This window comes from Rhinoderma darwinii, chromosome 3 (assembly GCF_050947455.1).
Source record: "Rhinoderma darwinii isolate aRhiDar2 chromosome 3, aRhiDar2.hap1, whole genome shotgun sequence".
Taxonomy (NCBI): Eukaryota; Metazoa; Chordata; class Amphibia; order Anura; family Rhinodermatidae; genus Rhinoderma; species Rhinoderma darwinii.
The window spans coordinates 353,890,087-353,911,982 of NC_134689.1; positions in this window are offsets into that span (position 1 = coordinate 353,890,087).

The window sequence follows — 21,896 nt, forward strand, 5'->3', positions numbered from 1 at the left end:
TTGTCCGTTTCCCTACCCCCCGTCATTACACCCCCCTAATATAACTGAGGAGATGGAAGGTCGGCTATATAAACAGATGGAGCGGGCTGCACAGGTGGGTACTGTAGTATAATGGGAGATTTTAATTTCCGGGATATTAATTGGTGTCATGGTTCGGCTTCAACTGCAAAGGGGAGACATTTCCTCAACCTGTTGCAGGAAAATTTTATGGGCCAGTTTGTGGAAGACCCGACTAGAGGTGAAGCTCTGTTGGATCTGGTCATTTCTAATAATGCAGATCTTGTTGGGAATGTCAATGTTCGTGAAAACCTTGGTAACAGTGATCACAGTATAGTCACATTTTACCTATACTGTAAAAAACAAACGCAGGCTGGGAGGGCAAAAACACTTAATTTTAAGAAAGCCAATTTCCCCAGGATGAGGGCTGCAATTCAGGATATAGACTGGGAAGAACTAATGTAAAATAATGGGATAAATGATAAATGGGAGATTTTCAAATCTACTTTGGGTAATTATAGTGCAAAATGTATTCCTATAGGTAACAAGTATAAACGACTAAAATTAAATCCCACATGGCTTACACCTTCTGTGAAAGGGGCACTACATGACAAAAAAAAGGGCATTTAAAAAATACAAATCTGAGGGTACATCTGTAGCCTTTGTAAAATATAAAGAGCTTAATAAAATCTGTAAAAATGTAATAGAATTAGCAAAAACTACAAAATGAAGGGCAGGTGGCCAAGGATAGTAAAACAAATCCCAAAAAATTCTTTAAGTATATAAATGCTAAAAAGCCAAGGTCTGAACATGTAGGATCCATAGATAGTGGTAATAGGGAGTTGGTCACAGGGGATCAAGAGAAGGCAGAGTTACTAAATGGGTTATTTAGCTCTGTATATACAACAGAAGAAAGAGCAGCTGATGTAGCCGCTGCCAGTGCTGTTAATATATCAGTTAATATACTGAATTGGATGAATGTAGATATGGTCCAAGCTAAATTAAATAAAATAAATGTGCACAAGGCCCCAGTACCAGATGGGTTACACCCTAGAATTCTTAAAGAGCTTAGTTCAGTTATTTCTGTCCCCCTTTTCATAATATTCAGAGAATCTCTAGTGACTGGTATAGTGTCAAGGGACTGGTGCAGGGCAAATGTGGTGCCTATTTTCAAAAAGGGCTCTAGGTCTTCCCCGGGTAATTATAGACCAGTAAGCTTAACATCCATAGTGGGGAAAATGTTTGAGGGGCTATTGAGGGACTATATACAGGATTATGTGACAAAAAATTGTATTATAAGCGACAGCCAGCACGGTTTTACTAAGGACAGAAATTGTCAAACTAACCTGATCTGTTTTTATGAAGAGGTGAGCAGAAGCCTAGACGGAGGGGCCGCTGTGGATATAGTGTTTTTGGACTTTGCAAAGGCATTTGACACTGTCCCTCATAGACGTCTAATGGGTAAATTAAGGACTATAGGTTTAGAAAATATCGTTTGTAATTGGATTGAGAATTGGCTCGAGGACCGTATCCAGAGAGTTGTGGTCAATGATTCCTACTCTGAATGGTCCCCGGTAATAAGTGGTGAACCCCAGGGTTCAGTGCTGGGACCACTATTATTCAACTTATTTATTAATGATATAGAGGATGGGATTAATAGCACTATTTCTATTTTTGCAGATGACACCAAGCTATGTAATATAGTTCAGTCTATGGAAGATGTTTGTGAATTGCAAGCAGATTTAAACAAACTAAGTGTTTGGGCATCCAGTTGGCAAATTAAGTTTAATGTAGATAAATGTAAAGTTATGCATCTGGGTACCAACAACCTGCATGCATCATATGTCCTAGGGGGAGATACACTGGCGGATTCACTTGTTGAGAAGGATCTGGGTGTACTTGTAAATCATAAACTAAATAACAGCATGCAGTGTTAATCAGCTGCTTCAAAGGCCAGCAGGATATTGTCGTGTATTAAAAGAGGCATGGACTCGCGGGACAGGGATGTAATATTGCCACTTTACAAAGCATTAGTGAGGCCTCATCTAGAATATGCAGTTCAGTTCTAGGCTCCAGTTCATAGAAATGAAGGCCTGGAGTTGGAAAAAATACAAAGAAGAGCAACGAAGCTAATTAGGGGCATGGAGAATCTAAGTTATGAGGAAAGATTAAAAGAATTAAACCTATTTAGCCTTGAAAAAAGACGACTAAGGGGGGACATGATTAATTTATATAAATATATTAATGGCACATACAAAAAATATGGTGAAATCCTGTTCCATGTAAAACCTCCTCAAAAACCAAGGTGGCACGCCCTCCGTCTGGAGAAAAAAAGGTTCAACCTGCAGAGGCGACAAGCCTTCTTTACTGTAAGAACTGTGAATCTATGGAATAGCCTACCGCAGGAGCTGGTCACAGCAGGGACAGTAGATGGCTTTAAAAAAGGGTTAGATAATTTCCTAGAACAAAAAAGTATTAGCTCCTATGTGTAGACATTTTTCCCTTCCCTTTTCCCGTCCCTTGGTTGAACTTGATGGACATGTGTCTTTTTTCAGCCGTGCTAACTATGTAACTATGTAACTTTGCTTTCGTCAAAGAATGCTCCATTTGCAGCAATTACAGCATTGCAGACCTTTGGCATTCTAGCTGTTAATTTGCTGAGGTAATCGGGAGAAATTTCACACCATGCTTCCAGAAGCCCCTCCCACAAGTTGGATTGGCTTGATGGGCACTTCTTGCGTACCATACGGTCAAGCTGCTCCCACAACAGCTCTATGGGGTTGAGATCTGGTGACTGCGCTGGCCACTCCATTACAGATAGAATACCATCTGCCTGCTTCTTCCCTATATAGTTCTTGCATAATTTGGAGGTGTGCTTTGGGTCATTGTCCTGTTGTAGGATGAAATTGGCTCCAATCAAGCGCTGTCCACAGGGTAAGGCATGGCGTTGCAAAATGGAGTGATAGCCTTCCTTATTCAAAATCCCTTTTACCTTGTACAAATCTCCCACTTTACCAGCACCAAAGCAACCCCAGACCATCACATTACCACCACCATGCTTGACAGATGGCGTCAGGCACTCTTCCAGCATCTTTTCCGTTGTTCTGCGTCTCACAAATGTTCTTCTGTGTGATCCAAACTCCTCAAACTTCGATTTGTCTGTCCATAACACTTTTTACCAATCTTCCTCTGTCCAATGTCTGTGTGCTTTTGCCCATATTAATCTTTTCCTTTTATTAGCCAGTCTCAGATATGGCTTTTTTTTGTTGCCACTCTGCCCTGAAGGCCAGCATCCCGGAGTCACCTCTTCACTGTAGACGTTGACACTGGCGTTTTGCGGGTACTATTTAATGAAGCTGCCAGTTGAGGACCTGTGAGGCGTCTATTTCTCAAACTAGAGATTCTCATGTACTTGTCTTGTTGCTCAGTTGTGCAGCGGGGCCTCCCACTTCTCTTTCTGCTCTAGTTAGAGCCTGTTTGTGCTGTCCTCTGAAGGGAGTAGTACACACCGTTGTAGGAAAGCTTCAGTTTCTTGGCAATTTCTCGCATGGAATAGCCTTCATTTCTAAGAACAAGAATAGACTGTCGAGTTTCACATGAAAGCTCTCTTTTTCTAGCCATTTGGAGAGTTTAATCGAACCCACAGATGTAATGCTCCAGATTCTCAACTAGCTCAAAGGAAGGTCAGTTTTAAAGCTCCTTTAAACAGCAAAACTGTTTACAGCGGTGCTAACTTAATTGCACAAGGGTTTTCAAGAGTTTTCTAATCATCCATTAGCCTTCTAACCCTGTTAGCAAACACAATGTACCATTAGAACACTGGAGTGATGGTTGATGGAAATGGGCCTATGTAGATATTGCATTAAAAACCAGACGTTTGCAGCTAGAATAGTCATTTACCACATTAACAATGTATAGAGAGTATTTCTGATTAATTTAATGTTATCTTCATTGAAAAAAACTGTGCTTTTCTTTCAAAAATAAGGAAATTTCTAAGTGACCCTAAACTTTTGAACGGTAGTGTATGTTCTTACGCTAGCTTCCCTTAGTAGGTATAATGTTTAGCAAAGAGTCAGGCACATCTCACTATGAAGAATTCCGGAAGAAGTCTTCCAAAAGACACCATATGTCTTGCAGGAATGCGCCACTTCCTAATGGATGTGTTGAACGACTACGTAGTAAGTCTTCAATTCCTATCTTCTCTAGAATCGATCTTGAATATGGAGAAGTCTAATCTCATTCCAACCCAGAAATTCAAATTCTTGTGGTTTGTGATAGACTCCAAGAGGATGACCCTCAGTCTAATGCCTCAGAGGTTGAGTTCGATGACCTACCAGGTACAAGGACTGTTGGTACTCAGATCTGTTTCCATATGTCAGGTCATGCAAGTTCTAAGCCTTATGTTGGCAGCCTTAGATGCAGTCCCGTGGGACAAATGGCATCTCAGACCTCTTCAGATGGAACTTCTGGAGAGATAGGACCATAAGAAGGATTCCCTAGACCAGACCTTAACACTACCTAAACAGACCAGGAATTCTCTTCTCTGGTGGATAGACCTGAGACATATCATTCCCCACCATGGGTATTCCACACTACAGATGTATCCATCAGAGGATGGGGTGCCCATGTGTCAGGAGCTACAATCCAAGGTCTCTAGCCTCCTGAGAAAAGGACGTTGTGTTCAGACGCCAGGAAAATAAGGGCAGTTTCCATGGGTTTTCTCTAATTTCATCAGCTGTTGTCGACCAAAGAGTCCAGTCAAACAATGCCACCACAGTTGCCTATATAAACCTGGTCTGTCTATAAAAAGTGGTGAGGGTTTTGACCTGGGTGAGGCGTACACAGAAAACATGTTGCCAGTCCACATCAGAGGCGAGCTCAATGTTTAGGCAAAATGTCTTAGTTGCATCCAGCTAATTCTTGGCGAATTGACCCTCCAGCCGTAGGTATTTGCTGAACTGGTAGAGAGATGGGGCCTACCAGAAATCAACCTGACGGCAACAATAGCCAATGACAAAGTCAGAAGATTCTGATGAATCTGCCAACATGACAGACCATATGTCCTAGACATTTTCTCCATCCCGTGGAACTTCCGGTTGGCATATGTGTTCCCTGTCAATGGTCTCGATGGTCCCGGTGAAGGTCAGGCAAGGCAAAGTCACCGTAATAGCCATCATAACATTCTGGCCAAGGAAGGTTTCCCCTCTCCTGAGGATGAGTCAGGGAACCTACTGGAGGCTTCCGCTCAGACCGGACCTGATGTTGTAGAACAGCCAGCTGAGAATCTGAACTTATTTAGCCTAATGGCATGGAGGTTGACAGGTCCTTATTGAGAACCATGAGCTTTTTAGATGCAGTGGTCTCCTGCCCGGGGGTTGACAACAAAAAAAATCTAGGCCCATATTGTATCCATTCTCAGGACATGGTGTGATCAAAGACAGCTAGTAGCAAAGGAACCATCTTTTGGAGATATCTTCCAATTTCTAGAGGATGGATTTAAAAAGGGGCTAGTCCTAAGTACAATCAAAGTCCAGTTCTACGCTCTTTCAGCCTTCCTTTTATCAAGAGATATTTTGATAAAGCGATTCCTATAGGCCATTCAAAAATTTCGACCATATTGAGTCAACCCTTTCCCGAAATGGGATTTACCTTTTTACTTGAGAACACTGTATGAACAACCCTTTGAGCCTCTACAAGAGGCTGACTTGCTGGTCCTATCGGAGAAAGTAGCATTCTTGGTGGCAAGCACTTCAGCCAAGTGAATTACAGGCCATTAAGGAGCCTATTCTTTCATGAGGATAAAGTAGATATGAGAGCTGTACCTTCATTCAGGTTTAAGTGTCCAACCTTCTCCCAAATTAATCAGGAGATGGTCCTGCCAGCTTTCTGCACAAAACCTACCTTAGAGCAGGAAAGGCACTTACAGACACTAAATCTAGGGGGGTGTCTGAAGATCAACCTGTTCCATTCTGCGAGACTCCGGAGGGCGGATCATTTATTTGTACTCATGGCCCAAAAAAAGGGGAGAAAGCCTCCAAATCAATCATTGCTACTTGGCTAAGAGACACTATTAGGTCATGTTACCAGAGCAAAGGAAAGTCTTCCCCAGAAGGCATCCGAGCTGACTCGACCAGAGTCATAACAACTTAATGGGCAGAACAAGCCCAAGTGCCAACTGAGGGTAACTTCTGTGCGGCATTGTGGAACACGCCAAATACCTTTATCCCTCACTCTATGTTAGACTTCTCTTTGAGAGAGGAATCTTCCTTTGGTCGTTCAATTTTAGCTTCTGTTTTTTCCACCCTTAAGGGTATATTCCCATGCGTATGTGCTGCTGTGCAGGACGTCCAGGAACTACCACATTTCCTATGTTATTCTTTCCTCCTGTAGTACAGACAGCATCACATAATTACCCTTCCAATAAAGATTTTTATTTTCATGTTATCTCGGTGTAGTCTTTAAAATTACACAATGGGGGGGGGGGGAGATAAGGCCTTTTATAAGGTCAGTTCAATAGAATTAACTCTTCGTGTCAGCTTTCCAAATCATACAGTATGGTAGGGGGACAAATCCCCATATGTATGTACTGCTGTTTAAGCTACAGGAAATAAGAATAATGTAGGAAATTCAGTCTATATTACATGTGAATAAATCCAAGATTTTTGAGATATCTACTATAGCGGGAGTGAGATTACCTCCCTTCCCTTAATGCTTGTGCTCTGTAAATGTTTTAAAACCTCTGCAGTTACCAAAAAGACATCTTTTATAAAAACAATTCATAGAAAAGAGAGGTGGTGGGGAGGAGGGGAATGCAGCTGCAGTTTCTCTCACAGTGTTTTAATGAAATAGAGGGAAAGCAGCAGAAAGGAGATGTCTGATTGGCTCAGAGCAGACAGCACAGTTCTGACATCACACCAGGAAGAGCCTGTCTACACAGCAAGCATGGAGAGAGAGTGTGCATTTACAGAAACTAGAAGAAGGAAAGAATAAAAAACTAAATATACAAGCTTTACACAACATTTCTAGATGCTCTACTGTCCATCTAATGCGCTTCTACAGCTGTCTAAGGAATGATTGTGAATGCTTTCTAAATAATAGATACACTTTAATTTTTAACATTATTTTGGAATGAAGACAATGTGATGGATTATATGTTACCTGCTCACAAAAGCCTTCCTGGTAAATGCAGCAGATACACAGCAGTATAAATTGCTGCAAACCTCACAATGTTTCCTCCATTGATCTGTCTTTTACTGCCTTCATTTCAAAAACTAGTGAAATCCAGTGACAGAGGGACAGATTTATCCGTTTGGTTCCCACCTGATGTGAGTTATGCCGGTGAGGGCTCCCTTGGTAGCAGCCACAAATTTATCTATTGATTGTCATGGGTAATAAAAACAGAGGTTGGAAATGTAAGCCTCATCCCCGGTACAGTCTCTATCCTGGACTGACCTTGCTCTGAATTTCATCTAAGAGCAGTCAGTGTAGAGCTAACTTACTGCAGACAGAACATATATCAACTACAGCTTGAACATGGTGCAATGAAAGTCCTCCTCACCTCATCTCATATGTTGCAGACCTCTTATGAACTGTGATCACATGGTTGAAATGACATTACAATTAATAATCTGTTTAATTTTGCTACTGAAAGACCAAGCTCTTCTTTTACCTGTCTCCTAAAATAAAAATGTCAAAAACTGACATTGTATTAAAAAATGCATCAGCTTAATGATCTATTGACTCTGTGAAATACTGTCATATTGCCAAGCATCCTGGACTAGTATGAATCCTTAGTATTAAAAAGGGAATAAAATTTGTACCCCAGATTATGTCCCTTCAGTTTCCTTACATGGCACCAACATATTCCATATTCTGCAGCACTGTACATAGATTGTCATTACTGTCCCCAATCGGTCTCACAATCCAAATTTCCCATCTCAAAAACATACTAGGGCTTGATTTCATAGAAAGCCAATTAACCTCTCAGTATGTTTTAGGAGTATGAGAGGAAACCGGAGTATCCAGAGAAAACCCATCCAAACACGGAAATAACATACAAATTCCATGCAGATATTGACCGTAGTCATATTCAAACCCATGACTCCAGTTCTAGCGAGGCCCATCCACCATGCTGCCAACCAGAGGCTGTGGACACCACTACTTTAAGTATCACATAATGGGTACATAAATGTATTATCACGGCTCCTGCTTGTTTGCAGCTACCAACAGCAATGGAACTGCATGAAAGGGCCTAAATATATCTCACAAGCCATTGATTGTATACAAAAGCTTTATACAGTACATAGGTGTGTTGTGTTGTTCATGGTGTTTGATCCCAATAGGTCATCTCTCAAGCAATTTCTTTGTATTATACCACTTAACCCTTCTACTATTATTTCACTACATGTGTTACTACTTCTATGCTCTTGTCGTGGAAATCAATGGCTCAAAATATATTAGACTGAAATTTATACGAGTACAAACAGACTCTCAGGCCAGGCCCCATTATTCAGTATCCTAATTAGGATATTTCACCGATATATATCGAGAGAGGAGAAGAAAACACACAGATGCTGCTGATATGCTCAAAATACTCCTCTGAAGGATTTATTTCCAAGCTCAAACTGTAATACTGAAATTCAGAAGGGGTGTAGGCTTGAGGTTAACCAATCAGAGACAATGTGACAATATTTGTTATTCAGTAAAAAGCATACAATAAAATATATCCCAGATACATCATTATAATTCTTCACACATTAGGTTTGCAGGTGGCCTTATCTCTCTTGGACAGAATATTCTCGTGGGGATGGGGGAGACCTTCCCTCACGCATACTTGCCACCCTCCCTTCTCACTCCCTGTTCTTTCTCTACAAACTTTGCATGGGAACCAAGGTCAAAGATAAAACATCCAAAATCAACATTACTTGTATTAAAGGAACAATGACTTTCCTATTCACTACAAAAGAACCAAGATGGCTGCTGCACGAAACTAAATCATTTAAACATTATTATAATCACTTTCACATAATACATATCTTAGTAATTCGGCATCCTGCTTGATAATTCACAATGTAATTTCATACAGAGGATATAAGCAAATAAACCATCCTTCACAAACCCACCTTTTTCTCATATTAAATTACAGAAATTATATATTATGATTATAAAACTCAAACAATATATCAATAGGGCCACAACTAATATGATGCCATCATCAATGTCCGGTTTGGGTATGGGGTCCCACCAGTGTATTGACAAGTCCTGTACATCATCGTCCTCTTCTTCTCCTGTCTTCTGATTAAAACACTTGATACTGCTGACGGATTCACTCAGGTCTTTGGTCTTTATTTTGATCTTTGCTGATGTAATCAGGACTTGGTTTGGTCCTTCTCATCTGTCCGACACCGTCTCTTTTAGTATACGTCACCAGGCTGTACATAGCATCTCATGCTGTGAGCCTGGGGTGAGATCCCACGTAGGCGGATTAGTGGAGTTTTATTGTGACTACCACAAACCCTCCGCATCTATCCTCTTCCTCCGGTAAGTTACTTGTCTGGGCGGCTGCTTGGAATTGTGACACTGCCGTCAGTTCATGACAAACGCGTTGTATTGGCTCATGCTTCACCTGCCGCACCTCAGTGATGGAGTTCATCGTATTAAAAATATTTACTGGCACTTGCCGGGGACCCCCAAGGGTCAATTGTCAATTGTTAAAATAAATGCTAATCTGGTGATAACATCTACATAATATAAAAATTGTTCTAAGTACATACAATAACAATGTCAGACCCTTAAACTAAACAAACAAACACCTTTATATAAGAAAAACTTCTCTGTTCCAATGGACATGGCACCTAGAAGATGTGTAATTATTGGGTACATTTCATTTGCACTTGGTGTCACACTTTCCAGCAGGATTTGTATCTTGATCTGAGCTGATTGCCTGGAATAGCTCCTACCCACAGAAATATACACAGATTCCACATGTTCATGTGACAAATGTCGCAAACCAATTTGTCTTACTCTAATTTGTATTGCATGGGAAGGCCTCTCAAGGTCTGTTCTCTTTGTGGGAGGCGGGTATGATAAGGTTGGCACCGGTCTGCCAGGACTGTTCTGTAGGCAAATTAAACAGCTCTAACAGAATTTAGCAGCAACAGCTGTAAAGCCTGGGACATACCAATTAGATCTTACCAAATCGATCCTTGCAGTCTTGGGGCATATGTGAGGTCATACACCATCAATACAAGTGCTATCAAGAGTGCCTTGGGTGTTACCGGTTCACCTTCCCTTATCCGTCCACATTCTGTCAGAATCTGGTTCTCACGCCTTCCGCTTCCAGTTGGACTCTTCCTGTGCAGAACAAGCTTTTTCATTGTATAATCATTAATTGATCTTAATCAAATAATTAATTTGAAGTAAAACATTAACAAATAACATCTTTACATCAAACGTTCACATTGAGCAATAACTAGAAATGATACATGCAAACTAATTTTTCTTCTTTATATATATATATATATATATATATATATATATATATATATATATATATATATATATGTATATATACAATCCAAGGGCAAAGAAACACAGCATTCCACACATCAAGGAAATCAGGCCATGTGCTCGTCACCAGGGGGATGAATCAATTCCCCTTCTTTTTAGATAGATACCAGCATAGAACATAGTAACGGCACCAGGACTTCAAGACGGATGAAAAACAGGGTGGATTTATTCACCTCAAGAAATAACAGCAACGTTTCGGTTCAACAGGAACCTTGATGGCTTGAGAAAGGTTCCTGTTGAACCGAAACGTTGCTGTTATTTCTTGAGGTGAATAAATCCACCCTGTTTTTCATCCGTCTTGAAGTCCTGGTGCCGTTGCTACGTTCTATGCTCGTATCTATATATATAAATATATATAGATACAGTGGAGGAAATAAGTATTTGATCCCTTGCTGATTTTGTAAGTTTGCCCACTGTCAAAGTCATGAACAGTCTAGAATTTTTAGGCTAGGTTAATTTTACCAGTGAGAGATAGATTATATAAAAAAAAAATAAGAAAATCACATTGTCAAAATTATATATATTTATTTGCATTGTGCACAGAGAAATAAGTATTTGATCCCCTACCAACCATTAAGAGTTCAGCCTCCTCCAGACCAGTTACACGCTCCAAATCAACTTGGTGCCTGCATTAAAGGCAGCTGTCTTACATGGTCACCTGTATAAAAGACTCCTGTCCACAGACTCAATTAATCAGTCTGACTCTAACCTCTACAACATGGGCAAGACCAAAGAGCTTTCTAAGGATGTCAGGGACAAGATCATAGACCTGCACAAGGCTGGAATGGGCTACAAAACCATAAGTAAGACGCTGGGTGAGAAGGAGACAACTGTTAGTGCAATAGTAAGAAAATGGAAGACATACAAAATGACTGTCAATCGACATCGTTCTGGGGCTCCATGCAAAATCTCACCTCGTGGGGTATCCTTGATCCTGAGGAAGGTGAGAACTCAGCCGAAAACTACACGGGGGGAACTTGTTAATGATCTCAAGGCAGCTGGGACCACAGTCACCAAGAAAACCATTGGTAACACATTACGCCGTAATGGATTAAAATCCTGCAGTGCCCGCAAGGTCCCCCTGCTCAAGAAGGCACATGTACAGGCCTGTCTGAAGTTTGCAAATGAACATCTGGATGATTCTGAGAGTCATTGGGAGAAGGTGCTGTGGTCAGATGAGACTAAAATTGAGCTCTTTGGCATTAACTCAACTCGCCGTTTTTGGAGGAAGAGAAATGCTGCCTATGACCCAAAGAACACCGTACCCACTGTCAAGCATGGAGGTGGAAACATTATGTTTTGGGGGTGTTTCTCTGCTAAGGGCACAGGACTAATTCACTGCATCAATGGGAGAATGGATGGAGCCATGTACTGTCAAATCCTGAGTGACAACCTCCTTCCCTCCACCAGGACATTAAAAATGGCTCGTGGCTGGGTCTTCCAGCACGACAATTACCCGAAACACACAGCCAAGGCAACAAAGGAGTGGCTCAAAAAGAAGCACATTAAGGTCATGGAGTGGCCTAGCCAGTCTCCAGACCTTAATCCCATCGAAAACTTATGGAGGGAGCTGAAGATCCGAGTTGCCAAGCGACAGCCTCGAAATCTTAAAAATCTTGAAAATTCCATCTAACATGTGTGCAAACCTCATCATCAACTACTAAAAATGTCTGACTGCTGTGCGTGCCAACAAGGGTTTTGCCACCAAGTATTAAGTCTTGTTTGCCAAAGGGATCAAATACTTATTTCTCTGTGCACAATGCAAATAAATATATATAATTTTGACAATGTGATTTTTTTGATTTTTTTTTATATAATATATCTCTCACTGGTAAAATTAACCTAGCCTAAAAATTCTAGACTGTTCATGTCTTTGACAGTGGGCAAACTTACAAAATCAGCAAGGGATCAAATACTTATTTCCTTCACTGTATATATACATATATATATATATATATATATATATATATACACACAGAAACACTGCACAAAATTTTCCTTTCACAGTAACAACAACAAAAAACAAATAACGAAAAAATATTTCAAATGGGAATATTCCACTTCTGTACCTTTATCTGACGCCTCCAATAGTCCAATGCTAAGGCTGATCCAGAACTTTACATAAACTTAACTTCAGTATTTAATATTCCCACAACACTTCTTAAATACAGTTATTAAACAAACTAACTTTGGGATAACATCTGGAGAACTGCTGACATCTTATCATTGTACAAACACCAGGTCAATACTTGGGATAAAAACTATTCCCCTGAAGATACTGGCCGGGCTTCAGGCCCCCCTGAGAACAGGTCTACACACACGAGCACATTGTCATACACTTCTACCTCGGGTAGTTGTATGTTCTGCAGTCGCTGGGACGGGTAATCTGGCCGGGCTGCACTTTTCACAGGTACCTTTGCTGTTTTACCTATGTCATGCCGTGCACACATCATGCCGGCTTCTACAAACCTAGTGGTGGCATTATTGTATCCAGGGACAAGACAATTTACTGATACCTGGCCGCACATACTCTTGCTATCAGTTCTGTCTTCCATTGCTCTCTCAATTGACTTACCCGATGATCCAATAAAATTCCTACTACCAATGGGCCCATAATTGTGGGCGATGCCAAAAGCGTACCTAGAGTCAGTGTAAATGTCGGCCGTCTTACCTTCTGCCAGGTTACAGCCTCAGCGAACACCTCCAGCTCTGCTCCTTGAGATGAACAAGAAGGTGAGAGTGGTTTCTGGATGATTTACCTTGTGCATCGTATCCTGGCTTGTACATACTGTATAATAAAATATCTCTTCATTACAAATTTACATTGGAAACCCATGTCACAAATAAATAGAACATTTCAAAAGGGTGGAGTTTTATTGTTCCACATTCATCTGATAATCCAGAACACTTGTAAATCCCACCCACCAGGTCCTGTAAATACCTGATTAATACAAAAACAAACAAAATATGTTACTGAAATCTGGCATAAAATAAACAATGTTCAGACAATTTTTTTGTTTTGCCTTCTCCCCCATCTAAATCTGTAAAGACTCATGTTTGGGTGACGTCACCTCGCCCTCCTGTGTAAATTTGCTGGAGGGGGATGGTCTTTTACACAATACCTCATATTGGGCGGAGCCTACAGTACAGCATACCCAGTGCCATATTCACCGTTCTGGAAAGATCTGGAACCATCTACACAGAAATACCTCAAAATGTAGGTTACTGTCATACACATTTAATCTGGATTACTCATTGGGGTCTCATACACATTTTGTAGACCTCCTAGAACCAAATTCATTAATTCAAAACAAAATAAAACACAAAACAAAACTACCTGATCAGTCCCTTCACCATTCCCTCCTATTTGGTCTCTGCGAAAGTAATGTAGCAGGGTTCAAAATTACATGTCAACATAATAAGGTTGGGCACTCTATCTGGGGGGGCACTAGTTTAACCCCCTGTAATACACAACAGCCTGGAACAAAAAAAATAATTACTTTCTCCTGACAAAAATACATTTTATCTTTAAAATGACCTGCAACCATTTACCTGTAAAACATCTCACATTTTCAAAAATAACATTTAGGCAGCACCATAGCACACGCCTCATGTGTGAAAACAAAAACAAAACAATTGTAATTAGTTATTCAATAACACAGAAAATAATATATCTGGTAATATTAATTACTGCAAACCAATAAACTATACATAAAAATAGGGAACAGTGGGGGCACATACATTTTCAAGATCCCGTGTCTCACAATATCTGTATTTTAATTCATTTGAATTAACATCAAAACATTCCAACATTAAATCTTATCACATCATAACACATTAATATGCAGTGTAGCGTTTATCTTTTTACAAACATATCCAGCGGTCTGTAATATTTTTCTCACTTGGTGTAGTTACAGACAACAGCGCGTGCGCAAAGATAAGAAACATTCCGTTAAAAAGTGGAACTGATTTTAACCCCATACACAAAACACTAATAATGTTAGACATTACTGCTGTATTGTGGCCACTAGTTTCAAACTACAGACATGTTACATTACACACATCACACAGATGTCACATCATACCTGTTCACATTACACTCCCCCCCGTTCTGACCCACATTAGTCACTGCAATATACCCGACTGCTCCGTTTTCTTCACTCTTCCAATGAAAATTTACACCTGTATTCAAATTGTTCTTTCTCACATCATCTTACTTGTAACCACCTGTAATCACCTTCTTTGTCCTTTTAACTTCTCAACTTTCCACAAACCATTCTATTTATCACATGCAAAAATCCATCTTACAGCTGCCAGCCTCTTCAACAATTTTTTTTTACAGTGTGTTATTTTGCCTTCACATACTTTACAATTAAAGCCCCAGCTCCTTTTGCTCATTCTACTATTATGATGGGCGGGACCAGTGCCCCATTTTTGTCTCACTTCCTCCTGACCCCATGGTCGGAGAGCAGTAGGGTGATTTTCGGTAAATCCCCCACCTCCAGGCAAACTGGCCACGTTTGCCGATAGATATCTCAGACCAGTCTATCTCCTAGACTGTCTTACCAATACGATATCAAAAGTCGTTCCTCCAGACATTCTAGCAGTAGGATCCCCTTTCCTCTCATCCCTCACTGTATTGAACATCAAGAACAGACAAAATGCTGCCAATCAACAATTACAAGAGCAAATTCTTCAACACAATTGACATTCATGAACCTCCATTGATTCAAGCAGGAGTTGGTCACATTCATTTATGCACAACACTTGCTGCCGGGGTGCGTCATTCGGTTCATACAGCCTGTGATGTAGCATATAGCCCAAACTCTTTCCTCTAGCACTTTGCAATGATTTCACATGCAAATTATATTTGGTAACATATATATTATCCTCCCCGCTCAGCCGTTCACTCTGTGGGTTGTAGTTTAGGGGCCTGTTATGTATGTTGGTGATGATTTATTTGGGTCTGAGCCAATACCAATGTCCTTCACTGTAATTACTACTACGACACAGGTGGCACCTGGGGTAAGTGTCAGGGTCATTAATTGAATACAGGATGTTATATTACAACGGTATTCAATCCAGCAGTCTGATGTTATTCTACTACAGACTTAATTACTTGGATGTTATTTTACATCAAAGTGTATATGCCGGATTATCACATGTGCTATAAATCAGTCTGTACTGATTCCCACCTTATGCCAGTCTGCCAATGCATACAACTGGTTTATGGACCCTTACACACAATATCACTGTCTGGCAATGAGTTAGGAAAATATAAATGATTTTCTAATACAGTATTCAAAGTTTTCCCTATTGCACTGGATTCTACATTATCAGGACTTAACCATTGAAGCCCCTGTTGTACTACAAGATATTACTCACAACTATCCAACTTTTCTCTCACCTACAGACAGTCAGTACCTCCCAACTATAATCCCAGACAAGCGAGTAACAGAACAACTATTAATCCTCAACAATTTTACACAACTAAATAACAAATGACACTACAACAGAGCAGCAAGCACAAGTTTTTTTCCTCACTGTCCAGACTACAATCTTCACATGTGAGTTACGACTTCTCTCCGCCATGCGCTATGTCACTGCATTCCAAAGGCGGAGGTCTTACACTTCTCACAATTTTTTCTGGTTAACAATCTAATTGCTGCCAAAAATTCTCTCATGTCTTTTATATCAACAGTTTAAGATCACGTACACACCTGCAATCCTTCATCACACAAAAAGCTTCAACATACCTTTTTGGATCCATCTTTCAACCCACTGCTGAATAAGGGGGTCCCGTCCAGAAGATGTGACGTCTGACAGCTAGATTCCAATGCATACGCAATACATGTGTGAATGGTGTAAGAATAAGCTCCTTACCTACCGCGGTTTTTTTGTAATTCACAGATGCAAAGCCAGACCTCTCCAGTGACAGCTTATCAGACGAGCAATCTCCCAGGTTTTATCGGCACCATTACTGTCGTGGAAATCAATGGCTAAAGATATATTAGACTGAAATTTATACGAGTCCAAACAGACTCTCAGGCCAGGCCCCATTATTCAGTATCCTAATTAGGATATTTCACCGATATATATCGAGAGAGGAGAAGAAAACACACAGACGCTGCTGATATGCTCAAAATACTCCTCTGAAGGATTTATTTCCAAGCTCAAACTGTAATACTGAAATTCAGAAGGGGTGTAGGCTTGAGGTTAACCAATCAGAGACAATGTGACAATATTTGTTATTCAGTAAAAAGCATACAATAAAATACATTCCAGATACATCATTATAATTCTTCACACATTAGGTTTGCAGGTGGCCTTATCTCTCTTGGACAGAATATTCTCGTGGAGATGGGGGAGACCTTCCCTCACGCATACTTGCCACCCTCCCTTCTCACTCCCTGTTCTTTCTCTACAAACTTCGCATGGGAACCAAGGTCAAAGATAAAACATACGAAATCAACATTACTTGTATTAAAGGAACAATGACTTTCCTATTCACTACAAAAGAACCAAAATGGGAACTCCAGACAAGATGGCTGCTGCACGAAACTAAATAATTTAAACATTATTATAATCACTTTCACATAATACATATCTTAGTAATTCGGCATCCTGCTTGATAATTCACAATGTAATTTCATACAGAGAATATAAGCAAATAAACCATCCTTCACACTCTAATAATATAAATATTTTTGAGGCTAAGTATACATATCAAAGCCTAGACCGAGAAAAGGGAAAATTCTTATTTATGTATAGATACAGTAGATGCCATATACAGTATGTCGAGCTTGTATTACAAAAGGCAACTTAATCTGCAGTTGGTCGCTAGCTGTGAAGAGTTTAATTCATTGAGAAGGCGATGCCCAGCCAACAATTCACGTAATTGTGTTCCAAGAGTGGATTAAAATTTCTTATGATGTATAATCTGTGTTGAGGACACCCTTAAGCAAAATTAATTTCTTTTTTACAGGATAAGCCAAGAGGATAGTGAGAGAACTAAAGAAGAGATAGATGTATTGATTGACTCTGGTAATACTGGAAGTTAAATCAAAAGTAACTTCCTTATTTTACATAGGAGTAGAAATCAAAGATGCTGAAATCCTAGTTTATACTATTTATTTGATTTTTTTTTCAGATATGTGCTTCATTTTATCTCCACACTTAAACATAGAAAGTGCTAGTGAGACCCATGAAATAACACAAGTCATTTAGTAGCCAGTGAGCCACGAACCTTGATGCTTTGAGCAAGTCATGAAAAGAAGATGCTCAACAATATGAGGCCGGACATGGCTCATTACATTTGGTGTATACACTGAGCCCATAATAATCTTCTACTATTCTGTGTCTTCTTAGCTCCAAACAAGGCTGATTTTGCTTCGTAACTAGTAGGCTGATGCAGGCCGAAGTGATGTATTTGTAATATGTGACTTGTGCGATCACGACCCAAACCACCGCCCCATCAAACACCTTTTGATCAATTATACGTGAGGTTGTTAGCACACACTATTCTCTTTGGCCAAATCTGCTGCTATGACATCTTTCCATGGTACGCAGCTGTGTAAACTGTAGGACCTGAAGGATAGCAGGTCTAATACACCTAAACTCCCTTTGAAACCACATTTATACTCCACCAATCAGCTGTTTGAAGGGGGTGCATCGCTCGTATAAGCTGTACTTCCCCTTCATTCCGGTCACTCTCTCACACTGTAAATCGCCGACACGAATGTGTCAGCGATTCACAGTGTGAGCAAGTAAGAGAAATGAAGGGGAAGCAGCACTTGTACGAGTGCTGCATCCCCTTCAAAACAGCTGATTGGCGGGGGTCCTGGGAGTCGGACCCCGAACCATCAGCTATTGATGGCCTATCCTGAGGATAGGCCATCAATGTTTAAGGACTGGACAACCCCTTTAAGCCTACCATGTGTTAGGCTTAGATATAGGGCCTCAGCAGACAGTAATCTTGTACTGTATAGATTACTGTCTGCTTAGATACAGGGTCCAACAAACAGTATCACACATGCACATGGGCCCTGTATCTAAGCCTACCACATGTGTTAGGCTGTGTTCACATAACCGTTGCCCTTCCGTTTAGGGATTCTGTCTGAGGTTTCCGTCGGGTAACCCCTCAACAGAAAAGGCAAACTGAAACGTCAGCTTCTGTTTCCCTCACCATTGATCTCAGTCCAGTTGATTGCGCTATTGATTCCATCAAAACAACAGAACCCTCTCACAACGGTGACAAATGGAAACCTTTAGCAAGGTTTCCATCACCATTGAGATCGATGGTGAGGGAAACGGAAGCTGAGGTTTCAGTTTGCCTTTCCATTGAGGGGTTACACGATGGAAACCTCAGACGAAATCCCTCAACGGAAGGGCAGCGGTGATGTGAACAAGCCCTTAATAATGTTCTTTTTTTGTGTTTGTGTTTTTTTACAGGTTCGGTCGTTGGACTACATTGGATTCGAGGACTACTTCGATGACTGCTTTTTTATTATCAATAAAATGGTTAACGAGAGTTGTGTTTTTTTTTGTTTTTTTTTAAACTTTATTAATACCGCCTTAGTAATGGCTGCACACTGATTGACAGCGTCCATTACTAAGGCGGGGCTTAGTGTTAGCCAGTGAAAAGGCTAACACTGACCCCCATTAGTACCCCGGTACCCACCGCCACCAGGGGTACCGGGAAGAGTTGGGTATGATTCAGTACCCGACCATCTGTATCGATGGTCGGCCACTGGGGCGGCCGCAGGCTGTTATTATTATACTGGGGAAGGCCACACACAGTGGCCCTTTCCACCCTGTTAATGCTAGGCTGCTGCTGCTGTGTTGTATCTGGCTGGTTATGAAAAATGGTGGGATCCCACATCATTTTTTTAAAATAAATAAATAAATAATTGGAAAGTTAGATGTGGGTTTCTCCCATTTTTATAACCAGCTAAATACAACATAGTAGCAGCAGGCTAGCATTACCAGAGTGGGAAAGGCCACTGTTTTTGGGCTTTCCCAGCCTAATAATACCAACCTGAGGTCGCGCCAGTGCCCCTCCATCCCTACAGATGGTTTTTTACTGGATCGTACCCGGCTCTTCCCGGTACCCCTGGTGGCGGTGGGTACCGGGGTAATAATGTGGGTTAGTGTTAGCCTCTTTATGTCTAACATCAAGCCCAGCGTTAGTAATAGACGTTGTCAATCAGCCAGCGGCCATTACTAAGGTGGTAGTAATAAAGTTAAGAAAAATGTAAAGACATAGAAAAAATACTTTATTGAAATAAAAATCCCACACAACCCTCGTTATCCATTTTATTGAGAATTAAAAAAACGCAGTTATCGCAGTAGTCCTCGAATCCGAAGTAGTCCAACAACCGAACCCGTAAAAAAACACAAACACACAAAAATAATTAGTAACACATAAAAAAAGCAAAACAATTATTATTCTTACCTTTCCTGGGTCCAGCGCTGGAGTCGCAATGTCAGCGAGCTGGGCCCTATATCTTATCCTATCATGTGTGATACTGTCTGCTGAGCTACTGTATCTAAGCCTACCATGTTTGATACTGTCTGCTAAGCTGCTGTATCTAAGCCTATCATGTGTGATACTGTCTGCTGAGCCACTGAATCTAATTCAATCATATATGATAAAGTCTGCTAAACACTGTATCTAATCCTATCCATAGCTATAGGGTCTTAGTGCTAAACATATGCTGTCTCCTATACACACATATAGATATACGCACACACATTTTTTGGATGGGATATGTATTGTGGCTCTTTCCCCTGATATTTCAAGCCCTTAGTGATGCCCCTGGCTGCTAGTGCTGCATCGTTGGGTCACTTAGGAGACCCAGCGATGCAGCTGAAAGCTGCGGGCCGTCGGCCATGAGAAGTTTGGGGGGGGCAAGAAGAACCTTTGCATCGGGGCCCATGAGCCTTAATGCTCGTGCTGTGTAAATGTTTTAAAACCTCTGCAGTTCCTAAAAATACATATTTTATAAAAACAATTCATAGAAAAGAGAGGAGGCGGGGAGGAGGGGAATGCAGCTGCAGTTCCTCTCAGTGTTTTAATGAAACAGAGGGAAAGCAGCAGGCTGGACAGTGTAAGAGCGGAGACATCACGCCCCCTTGCCTTTTAGTTAGTTAAAAACGCCCCATTAACTGTTCAGGGGCTTATTTACATATCGGTCACCAAATATAACGGCACCGATATGTAAATAAAGGAGGGAGTTAGAAAAATAATTTTACGTGAGACAGGGTTTGTGAAGCCTTCCCTATAACATGCTGCAAACAGCTGCACATGTTTGGGGAGGTGAAAGGTTCTCTTTAAGGTTCTCACATCATTCTGCAAGCTGCTAAAACAGTAAATTTCATGTATAAACAACATGTTGATGTTCTAAACTAACCATAACAGTTGTGGCAATGACATCATAAAGTGCCTTGATTCCTTTTACTCCTATATTATGTAATGACATTAGTCAGCAACAAATGGCAACATGTTGAGATATGATACAGCAGCGGAGGTTGGGTATTATTATTGTGAAGCTTTTATTTATGTATTAATGTGTTCTGTTCATTTTTCCTTTGCTCCTCGGTAGACAAACACCGTTTTATTTCAGCAGAAACTATTCACAGCCAGCACAAAAGATTTGATATAAAATGAATTTAGTTGGAAAATGTACACATAAGTTCTATGGGTCAGAAGTTCTTCACAAATAGACCATTTAGAAACTAGCACTGTGGGAAATGTGTTGTTGCAGATGTTGTTTGTTACGTATTTTATGTCCATGAAAAGTTTTTTTTATATTCACAACTTTTATAGTCTTTGTAAAGTTGAGTGTGAATGAAAGTAGCTTTAATGAAACAAATCTATTAGTGTAGAATAATAGAATTTCTGTGAGGTTAAAGCTGTTAATACAATGAAAGGTTACTGGGGATGTACCGGCTGCCATAGGTAAACTATAGATATTGTTTGAAGTGAATAAAGCATGGTTTGCAAGGAACTCTATATAGTATAAGATATGCACTCCTAAAATATGTACTTTTCTAGAAATTCTATACAGGAGCAATGCACAAAGTACAGGATCTAAAATAATAGACTCTTTCATGGGCATCCATTTCCAACACCCCCTACATCATCATTAACCGAGTAGGGATGAGCAAATGTGCCATTGACAAAACAACGGTAAAATTAATTTTTAAGGTTTCACTCGTCTCTATTAACCATCATATACTAGTGCATGCTACCGATAAGAGAGCTATTGAGGAGCGCTATTTTGAGTTTCTAAGCAGTTGTAGTTTTCCATCAATAGGGGCTCAATCAA